The sequence below is a fragment of the Solanum verrucosum genome, unplaced genomic scaffold, assembly GCF_900185275.1.
Source record: "Solanum verrucosum unplaced genomic scaffold, falcon-dt-bn FXZP01000286.1, whole genome shotgun sequence".
NCBI classification, from domain to species: domain Eukaryota; kingdom Viridiplantae; phylum Streptophyta; class Magnoliopsida; order Solanales; family Solanaceae; genus Solanum; species Solanum verrucosum.
The window spans coordinates 1,208,127-1,218,406 of NW_026020376.1; positions in this window are offsets into that span (position 1 = coordinate 1,208,127).

The following is a 10,280-nucleotide window of genomic DNA, read 5'->3' on the forward strand; positions in this document are numbered from 1 at the left end:
AGGAGACACATGGTCCTCACGAGTGTACCTCACTCTATTTATCATGGTCATGCCATCAAGGAGTTGAGACGTTACTTCATAGGGTTGTTGCATTATACCTCTGGGAACAAGTTGATCAACAACTCCTTTGTTTAGCAAATCAAGACTCCTATACAAGTACTACTGCAGTATATGGTTTGGCAGTCCGTGAGTCGGACATTGAAGTACCAGCTACTTACATCTCAGCAATGTCTCGTTAATTGGTTCACCTTCCAAGCTTTTAAAACCTTGGATGCTATCTCTGAGCATCATCATCTTTGACGAGGTAAAAAATCTCACATTGAACACTGTTTTAAGTTCATCCCAAGAGGTGATGGAATCCCTCGGCAACTCAGCTAACCATTTGGTAGCTTTACCTATCAAAGAGAATGGAAACAACCAGAGACGAAATGATTCTTGTGATACTTTCTTGAATGAGAACGGACCACAAACATCCACGAAGTTCTGAATATGCTCATGGGGGTCTTCGTGGGCCAGCCCTCCATATAATCCTTTCATTTGGAGGAGTTGTAGCATCGTGCTACTAAAATGGAAAAAAACATTCTCCTTAATTGGAGGTAAACATATTTCACCAAAACAACTCAATTAGATTGGGTCATTCACATCATTCATATTTCCAATATCGTCATGGTGGCCCACTTGGCTACCATTATTCATGTTCACGCTCATCTCTTCCTCTGTTCAACACAAACAACATAAACGCAAACCAAATTAACTCGATTCAACTACAAAAAAAAAATCAGAATGCAACTTCAATAATAGAATTCTAAACAACACCACTCCCCGGCAGCAGTGCCATTTTAATGTAACATTTCAAGTACACCTCATCTTATTCTAGGTGTAAACGATTGTTAACTAGTATAAAACCCAATGAAGAGTTGGGGTCGAACCCACAGGGAGTGGTACATGTCTAAATTCAGTTATGAAGTGGTATATTTGGTTATAGAAATAGGAATTATTGAAAACATGCAAACAAATCTAAAGGGGTGACAACCAATGTCTGATGGGGGTTTTGGATTTTCAATTAGCAACTGAAACAAGAATGAAAACATGGGAAACAACAATATTAAGAGGAATTCTCGGGATGTGATCGTTTATAAGACAATTACATTATATGGATAATTGAAATTTGACAATAATTTCTTGAAATATTGTGGGTAGGCTTAACTATTAATGCAATAGCTTTCTCTCGAATAACTATTACAGTTCAGGCGATTTCATTTGAACATCGACAAGCTTGACAAGATAACAAGCCCACAACCATAATGCATCCACTCTCTTGAGTTAGATGGGTAGAATTAAGTTGAGGATTCACTCGCTCGAGCTAAACCCCTATCAACCCAATACCTACAAATCAATAATCAAAACCTTTGGTTCCAAAACCTCTCTCTCAAGCAAGCCTAGAACTCAAAATTAGAATTGCATTAGTAACTACAATTCATAGATTAAAACTCAGCTAATGATTAAACCCATATTAAAAAAGCAATTTCATCATGTAACAACAATACCCATAAGATAATTAGACAAATAAATACATGATCACACCCCAAGAATTGGGGTTTTAGCTACACATCATAAAAATAGAGAAACAATTACCAAATACATTGGCTATTCTCTGGGTAAAGGTTTGCAAGTCTTTAAAATGGTAAAAATTTAGTAAATTCAAAAACCCACTTGCAAATTTTCAAGTTTGAGACTCAAAAGCTTCAAAGTCTACAAGAGAACTCAAAAACTAAGAGAAAAATCTACTGAATGATCGTGTCATCTGAATCTTCATTTCAAATTTCAATTTATAGTTGCCCAGTTTTTTGCCTGAAAATCTATTAGGCGAGATAAGTCGGGCATAGTCAAACAGGTCGGTGATCCACCATTTTCTCCAATCAATCGTCAGTTTGAATTGGTAAGTTGTGCTCAGGGTTCTATTACTTTAGATGATCAAGCATTCCATCACGGAGTGGATCGGCAATTCATCGACTGCCCCTTTTTGTCGCCAACTTGGTTTTTCTCTCCAGTGCTAACACGCTAGAACTTGGGGCAAGCTAAGGAGCTGCTTGGAGGTTCGCCGAGTGGTCTTGGCGATCACCCAGTTCACTTTTCTTCACTTTTTCAGCTTGTTTTTCTCCTATTCGCTTGGTAGTGTCATTGCCTTTCTATTTCTATTACATACTTGAAAGTAAATGCTTGAACATCAATTTATAGCATAAATTAGGCCCAATAAAACTATCAAAAGAAAGCCATAAATGAGTCCAAATGTCGCACTCATCAGGGGTACCCATAGGTTGTGCCAAACTTGGTATCAGACCACAAAGTTTAGAATAGTCCTAGGATGTCTCGTAAGCCACGTCTAGTAGAGTCTTTTTCATCAGTGTGAAGCACGCCATATTTATGAATTAGTGGCTACAAGATGATTTTTGAAACACCGCTTCTTTCATTACTCTTAAGTCATGCAATTGATTTTAACTCTATAAAGTCTCAATCCTAATGCTTACCTTATGCTCTTCAGGATATGTCTTGTCATGACCCAGGGGTACCGCCTAGATGTAATTGTCACGAACTAGGGGTACGCCCTAGATGTAACACGGCGTACTCAACTCGAAGGGGTTTCATACAAGCCCTCAGCATATCATAAACATAAAACCATATAAATGATGTGGAATTAAAAACTTTTCATTACAATCGAAGTCTTTTATAAAATCAAGCGAAAGTCTAGTCACTGTCTCATTTAGACATGTACTACAATTGAGTATCAAATAGGGTAACAACCCTTTACAACATAGTCTCAAAATGGAACATAAGAAAGAAATTAGAAATGAACAACTACCGTCCTTGAACCATGAGGACTCACCACAAGTTAGGAGAATAGTCGATCAAAGGTTGTATCAAAGCAAGAACAGCTCAACCACCGAAACCTACACAGTGTGGAAAATGTAGAATAAATATGGGTTAGTACAAAAATGCACCAAGTATGATAGCCATGCATAAAAATCCTTGAAAACATGCTAAAATGGACATTTCAGTTGAAAACCATGCTATATGCCAAGTTTGACAAACATCATGAACTTTAATATAAAAACCTAAGTCACAAGCATGTTCAACATGTAAATCATTATAACATAATAGAACCATCTCTTAGGTAACCCTAAGGTATACTTGTGCAATGTATGAATGACATCCCATAATACCACTCATAATAAGTATCCCTGTGAGGCCACCATAGTCATGCTTAACATTCTTTGATCCCATCTTTAGGTAATACTCATAGACAAGGAACATTCTCATTTAATAAGTCAAGTCAAGGAAAGCAACTCATAACAGCAATCCCAGTTAAGCATTCATCTTTACATTTAACCTTCATGTTAATATTCTCAATAGCATCATTATAAGCATATTATTTTTATAAGACATTATGACATTTGAGGAACACATCATAGCCACTCTCAAAGCCTACTCGTGCAATGTATGGATGAAGTCCCATACCTCCACCAACACTTCATAGAACCTCTTGAGTAACCATAGTACGTAACTCAAATGATGGGAATAAGCCCTAACCGACATAGACCATATGGGAAAATCATGGAATTTGGTGTCATGTCCCACACTGAAAAGAGTTGGTCTACTTGACTAAGGTAGAACTGATAACATTTTAGCTTAGATGGATCCACTAGCTAATATCCTATGTCGGCTCATAGTTATGGGATAAGGATATTGTTACCAAAAACTACACCTAACTTAGGGAGAATTTCCACCCTACAATATCTACTCGGTACTAAGCATTAAATTCCCATAGCGTCGCTCAATCTCTTTTATCATTATTACACATCAGGCTTATGTCGTTGGCCTACCGACTAAAGGTATATTATTACTCACATGAAAGGGTGTCATTTGCCTACCGATTCAAAGTACTTCATTAGAATAGCTCATTGAATCCTCATGAAAGGGGTACCATTCGCCTATCGAGGTTCATTATCAGTCACTCATTAAAAGAATTCCTTAGTCCTACCAATTCATGGTTCATCATTACAATAGTTTATTAACTCATCATGAAAGGAACTCCATTGGACTATAGATTCAAGACAAAGACTTAGAATACTTCATTAGTCATTTATGAATGGAATGCCATTGGCCTATCGATTCAAGGTTCATTAAATCAAGATACTTTTAGTTACACAAGAAGAGGATGCCCTAAGCCTACCAATTCAAGGTATATTATACATTGAGAAAACTCCTAACAACATGTAATCATCATTCACAAGTGTATAATTGAGAATAGCTTTACAACAACACCACAATTGCATTTTAGTCATGATCACATTACTTTCAAAGTATTCACAAAGCATGTACACAAACATCATGATTATACAACATTCTCATAATTTGCCCTTCAAGGACCATGGATCATAATTCACCAACACACCTAGAAATACTACACTAGGCATGGATAATAACCTGCTTCAAATAACTAAACTACGATAAGAACAATTTCATAGTATTCACCTTACTACAATTCACCCACCTCACAAAGTCATAAATTAGGGTCCTGGGGAATTCATTGATTCATGGGATATTTTATCATAAAACCACCATAAAACAGCAATTAAATCATAATATAAGATATGAAGATAATTGAAAACGTTTTTAGAAAGAATCCATTACTTGGAGTGAAAACCCTAGGTTTTGGAGAATTTCGTACTTTGAAATTGAGAGTTTGAAGACTTCATGGGTGAAAGCATTCCATGAATCAAAGACTACAATACCTTAGGTGAAGAAATCTAATAAATTCGAGATAAAAACTTCCTTCTTCAAGCCCTAACTTGATCTTCTTCTTCTTCTATGGAGTTTTAGAGAGAAGATTTTGGAGAGGGTAAAATAGCTTATGATTTTGGGTTTGCGAGTTATGACGTATATGAGGTGGTTAAAGGCTTAAAACGTTTTATATAAGTCTAAATAAACAATATAAAATGACTTCACTTATTAATAACTAACCTAGGAATTTACCTAACTAACCTTACCTTGTCCGAACTAGAACAGGTTGCAGGCATGACCTACGGTCTGTGGATGGGCCTACTGGCCATCCTGTAGGTCCTTAGGTCATGAACTATAGCTCTTTACTTGGGGTCTTGACCCACGAGTGATCCACACTAGGAGTGGATGGACCTACGCCCCGTAGGTCCCATCCGTAGTTCACACTATTTGGGAAGTCTTGGATGATTTGGGGACTGTTTTGGGGTCCTTCTCAAGGAACCCTTTGGTTTGTCCTTGGGGAGTTGTACCTTGACGTTTAATCCCTAAATACTTCATCCTAAGTTCGGGAAGCCATTTTACCATTCTAAACCACACATCAAACTCTAAAACCCTCGCATAAGTCTCTAGTTTCACCAACTAGTTTTCCATATTTTACATTATCGCCCCCCCTCCCCCCCCGGGAATTACTTGAGGACAAGCAAAAATGTAAGTTAGGGATGTTGATGAGTCCGTGATTTGGACTCATTTAGGCTTTATTTATATAGATTTAGTGTCGTCAATGCTTATTTTGTGCCAATAACTGATGTAAAACCCTTGATTTCCATGTACATGGATTGAGGAACAAAGAAAGGACACTAATTTGCAAAATGGAACAAAGCGAGCTGAGAGAATGAAGAAAAGTAAGCCTGGTGATCGCCAAGTCTACTTGGTGAGTCATCGAATAGCTTTTTAACTGCCTAAAGTTCCAGTCTGCCAAGCCCTAAAGAAATGAACCATGTTGGCGAGAGAAAAGAGTAGTCGATGAATCGCCGATTGGTTCCACGATGCAGTGTTTGATTGCCCAAAGTCACAGACCTTAAAGATGCTGAAGGTTAAGGTAGAAGGGCAGTGGAAGTGACCAAAGGGCTGATCGCCTAGTTGATCGGCGTCCCCGACCTACTGCGCCAAGTGGCTCTTCGCAACACATTTTTGTCGACTATAAATACATTTTTGAACATTTAGTTTAGTATCATTATTCATTCTGAATAGTGTCTAATATCATTTTCATAGTTTATTGTTATGTTTTGAACTGAGAGACAAGTTTTTCCTAAGCCTTGGAGAATTGAAGTTTTTCACTTTTGAGAAATCTGAAGTGGGTCTTCCAGATTCTTTGACTTGGAACATTGTAAAGTCGAAATTAATCTTACCCACTTGTTGGAAACTCAATTTGGTAATGATTTTTATGCTTTTATAATGTCTAGCTAAAACCCCAATTCTTGGGTTATGATTATGTGATTATGGGCTGATTTAGGTGATGGGTATTGCTAATTGTTAGTTTAAATGCTATTTAGAAGTGAGTTTAATCATTAATTGTGGTTTAATTTAAGAATTGTAGTTGCAAATGCAGTTCTACCCTTGTGCTTTTGGCTTGCTCGAGAGAGAGGTGTTAAAACTACGATTATTGATTGATGGTCTGTGGTAATGGGTTAACATCGGTTTAGCTCGAAAGATTGAATCCTAAAACCAATTCCACTCACTAATATCTAGCTATTTTCAAATAGTTTCAATTACCCATTTGTCTATATTAGCCTATAATCGAATCACATTCCAAGAATCCATCTAATTATTGTTATTTCGTATTGCTTTCCGCTGTTTGTACTTGATAATTAAAACAAAAACCCCTTTATTTGACATTCGTGTCACTCTCTGATTTTAATTATGTCTTTATCCAATAAATTCTATTCTTATGACTGATTTGATCATATTTATACTTCCTAATTGATTCTCAAACACATACCAATTCCTGTGGGATTCGACCCCAACTCATTTAGTTGGGTTATATACTGACGTACGATTGTTGAACACCTAGAAATTGATTAGGTGTGCTTTAACTGTTACTTCAAAATGACGCCACTGCCGGGGAGTGTTGTTGTTGATGATTTTTTTGGTGAAGTTGAATTTAATTCTTTTTAGTCATAGTTGAATATACTTACTTTTAGTTTTGGTTTGTGTGTTGTTGTTTTGAAACAGAAGATATGAGTATCAACGGAAGCCAAGTGGTCCACTAAGAAGACATCATCAATCTCAATGATGTCAACGAGCCGAATGCTAATGACCATAATCTTGTGGATGGAGTTGGTGCTATTTGCTTAACTCTGGTTAAATGTAATGCAGTGTTCCACATTACAAGCACCATGTTGCAGCTCTTGCAATTGAAACGGGTTTTTGGTGGTTTGGCTCATAAGGATCCCCATGAGCATATAAGAAACTTTGTTGATGTTTGCGGGTCGTCTTCCTTCAAGAACATATCTCAAGAGTCGATCCGGTTGAGGTTGGTCCCATTTTCTCTAATAGGAGAAGCATGCAAGTGGTTCACTGAATTGCCAAGAGACTCCATCACTTCTTGGGAAGAGCTTGTCACCGCATTTCAAGTGTGACTTTTCCCTCCTTCGAAGATGATGACACTTAGGGATAGCATTCAGAATGTCAAGCATTTGGAGGGTGAGCCAATCCATGAGACTTGGCTAAGATTCAAGAAGTTGGTGCTACAATGCCCAACTAATTGTGTAACACCCCATGTTTTAGTTAGTTGAACTAGTGAGCTCTAGAGCCTTTGGGGTGATGTTTGGAGTGTCGTATAAGGGTTAAAATCAAAATAAAAGGCTCCCATACCTAGAACACCATGTTTAGCGGTTAAACGTCCGGGTACGACTCCCCAAAGACCACTCGAGGGGTCCTTGAGGAGGACCCCAAAACAGTCCCTAAAACTGCCAAGATTGAAGTGATCTACGGTTGCAATCCACGGCCAGTACATTGATCTACAGCTCGTGGATAGTGTCCGTAAGTCAAGACTTAGTCTTGGGAGTCTTAGCTCCGTTTTCCAAGTCTTTGAACCAAACGACGACATGCCAGTACGAACCGTAGACCCATCCACGATCCGTGGATGGGCAATCGTAGGTCCTGCCAACTTTTGGAGTGTTAGTTTTAAGTTGATGATTTGGAGTTTAGTTGGTTTATTGATGAAGGGTTTAAGGGAGATTGGTTAGTTAGTTTATTAACCTACTATAAGTAGTTAATAGACCCCCTAAACTAAGCCTTCAAAACAAGTCCCCTAAAAATAGTTTTTAGTTTTAAGTTAGGAGTGAGGGTCAACTTTAAATAGTCATATCTCATAGCTCAAACCGAATTAGGTGTTATATTACCTATCCAATTAAAGGTCTCTGAGTCCTCTTTCCAACGCCACCAAGTTTGTCTAATTCCGATCTCGGAGTAAACAGTTATGGCTGAAATAGTGAAGCATTGTCAGTCCCAGGTCCAATCGACGGGACCAAACCACGGACAGTAGATCAATCTAGGGTCCGTGGATGGCCAAACGTAGATGCTGCCAGTTTTTCAGCTTTTCGTTTTAAGTTAGAAGTTAGGGGTTGGGTTAGTTATTAATTAGGGGTTAGTATAGGTCGGTTAATGAGTTAAATTAACACCAATATAAGTATAATAAACCCTAAACTAATCACTTTAACTCATTCATCTAAAGACCCCCAAATTACTCCCCAAGAAATCCTCTCTCTAGAATAGAAGAAGAAAAAGAAGAGGGGCAGCATCTAGGTCGTTTCTCCATTGGATTCAAGCTTTTTTTGGGGCTTTGATTGAAGGTATGTGAAGCTTATTCATCTATGAGTTTTTTCACCCATAGAGCCCCCATAGATATCCCTCAATTGTGAATCCAAAATACCCCAATCTAGCTAGGGTTGTGATCACATTATGGGTAAGGCTTGAATGTGATTCCAAAGTAGTGGATAGCATTCAATTATGTTTGAACTATGTTTCTATGATGATTATATGATGTTTTCATGTGGATTCTTTGATGAACTCTAATCTACATTTATGAAGGTGGCCATTGTGGGCTTAGGCCATTAGAGGCAAGATTGAATGTTCTAAATTGATCTTCCTATCATAGTTAGGATCAAGTAAATGTGAATTGGACTAGACCTTGTTAATTAGGGTTGATCTTGACTTGTGAAGTTTGAATTGAACCTTAAAGATGAATTATGGCTAGGTTCACCTACTAGTGAGGAATGTGATAAGAATTGCTTAAAAGAAACCTATTACTTTAGTATCATGTAATCTAGATGTGAATGAGGATAAAATGAATTCAGTTTGTGATGAAGCAAGAATAGAATGGCTTGTAACTATGACTTGTATTGATTTATATTGTGTTCTTAGATTGTTGTGTTGGCTGTAGATCTAGGTCTTCGATAGATGGAAGTGATTGAATCACTTGAGCATGGATGGATTGTCAAGGACATCCTTCCATGAGAGAAAAGTGTTAAGCAAGGCTTAACTAGTAAACCTTGGGGTGTATGCTTGGCTCCAAGTGGATATGACAATGAGAAGGAGTGTCCCACGGGTCCGGACTCCAAGAAGAAAGGAGAGCCACACCTAGTAGACGTGAGGACTATCCAAGTAAAAGAGGGAACTTTTACGTAGTAGAGTGTGGGTTTTCCCAAAGTTAGGTCTCATGAGACGGGATCCTTCACGTTGTTGAGTCAAGGTTTCTTAGTAGAGGTCTCCATATCCTAAGGACTATGACATGCTTGAGAAGTATCTCATAGTGTCCTAAGCATAATGACCTAAGACTTACTTAATGAAGTAGCTCGTAGTGTTCATGAGTGTAATGAACTTAGACATACCAAGAGAGGTATCTTATAGTGTCCATGTATTTTAGATAACTTAGACATACTTAAGATAGTATCTCCTAGAGTTAATCTAATGATGAACTAAGATGTGCTTGAGATAGAGTACCTCATAGGGTTCTAAAGCTAAGAGAGGAACTAGGTTCCTAACCAAGAAGAAATAGTAAAAAGGACCTAAAAGTAATACCTAGCATGATTAGTATTATGGGATGCTATGAGTGCATTTCACAAGGTATGACCTAGGGTTACCAAAGAAGAGCTCTGAGATAAGATTGGTCTAGAGTTGCCTTTCCTAGTTATAGTTGACTAAAGATGAGAGGCTCCTTAGTGTGAGAGTTAAACTAATAATACGGCCAAGGTAGGGTGAATATGACTAAGATGACTTCAAGAATATGCTTAGGGTGAAGGGTAGTATTGGATGACTTTCATTTATTGCACAAGTGTGCCTTGAGGTTACTTAAAAGTATGACGTCCTTATGGCATAAAGAATCTTAAAAGATGACCATCTACCTAGGTTATAATTAAGATGACAAGAAGACCTAAGTCTTGAATATGAAGAGTGGGCTATGACCAAGAATGACTAAAGAGTGGTACTTAGCTTGGATG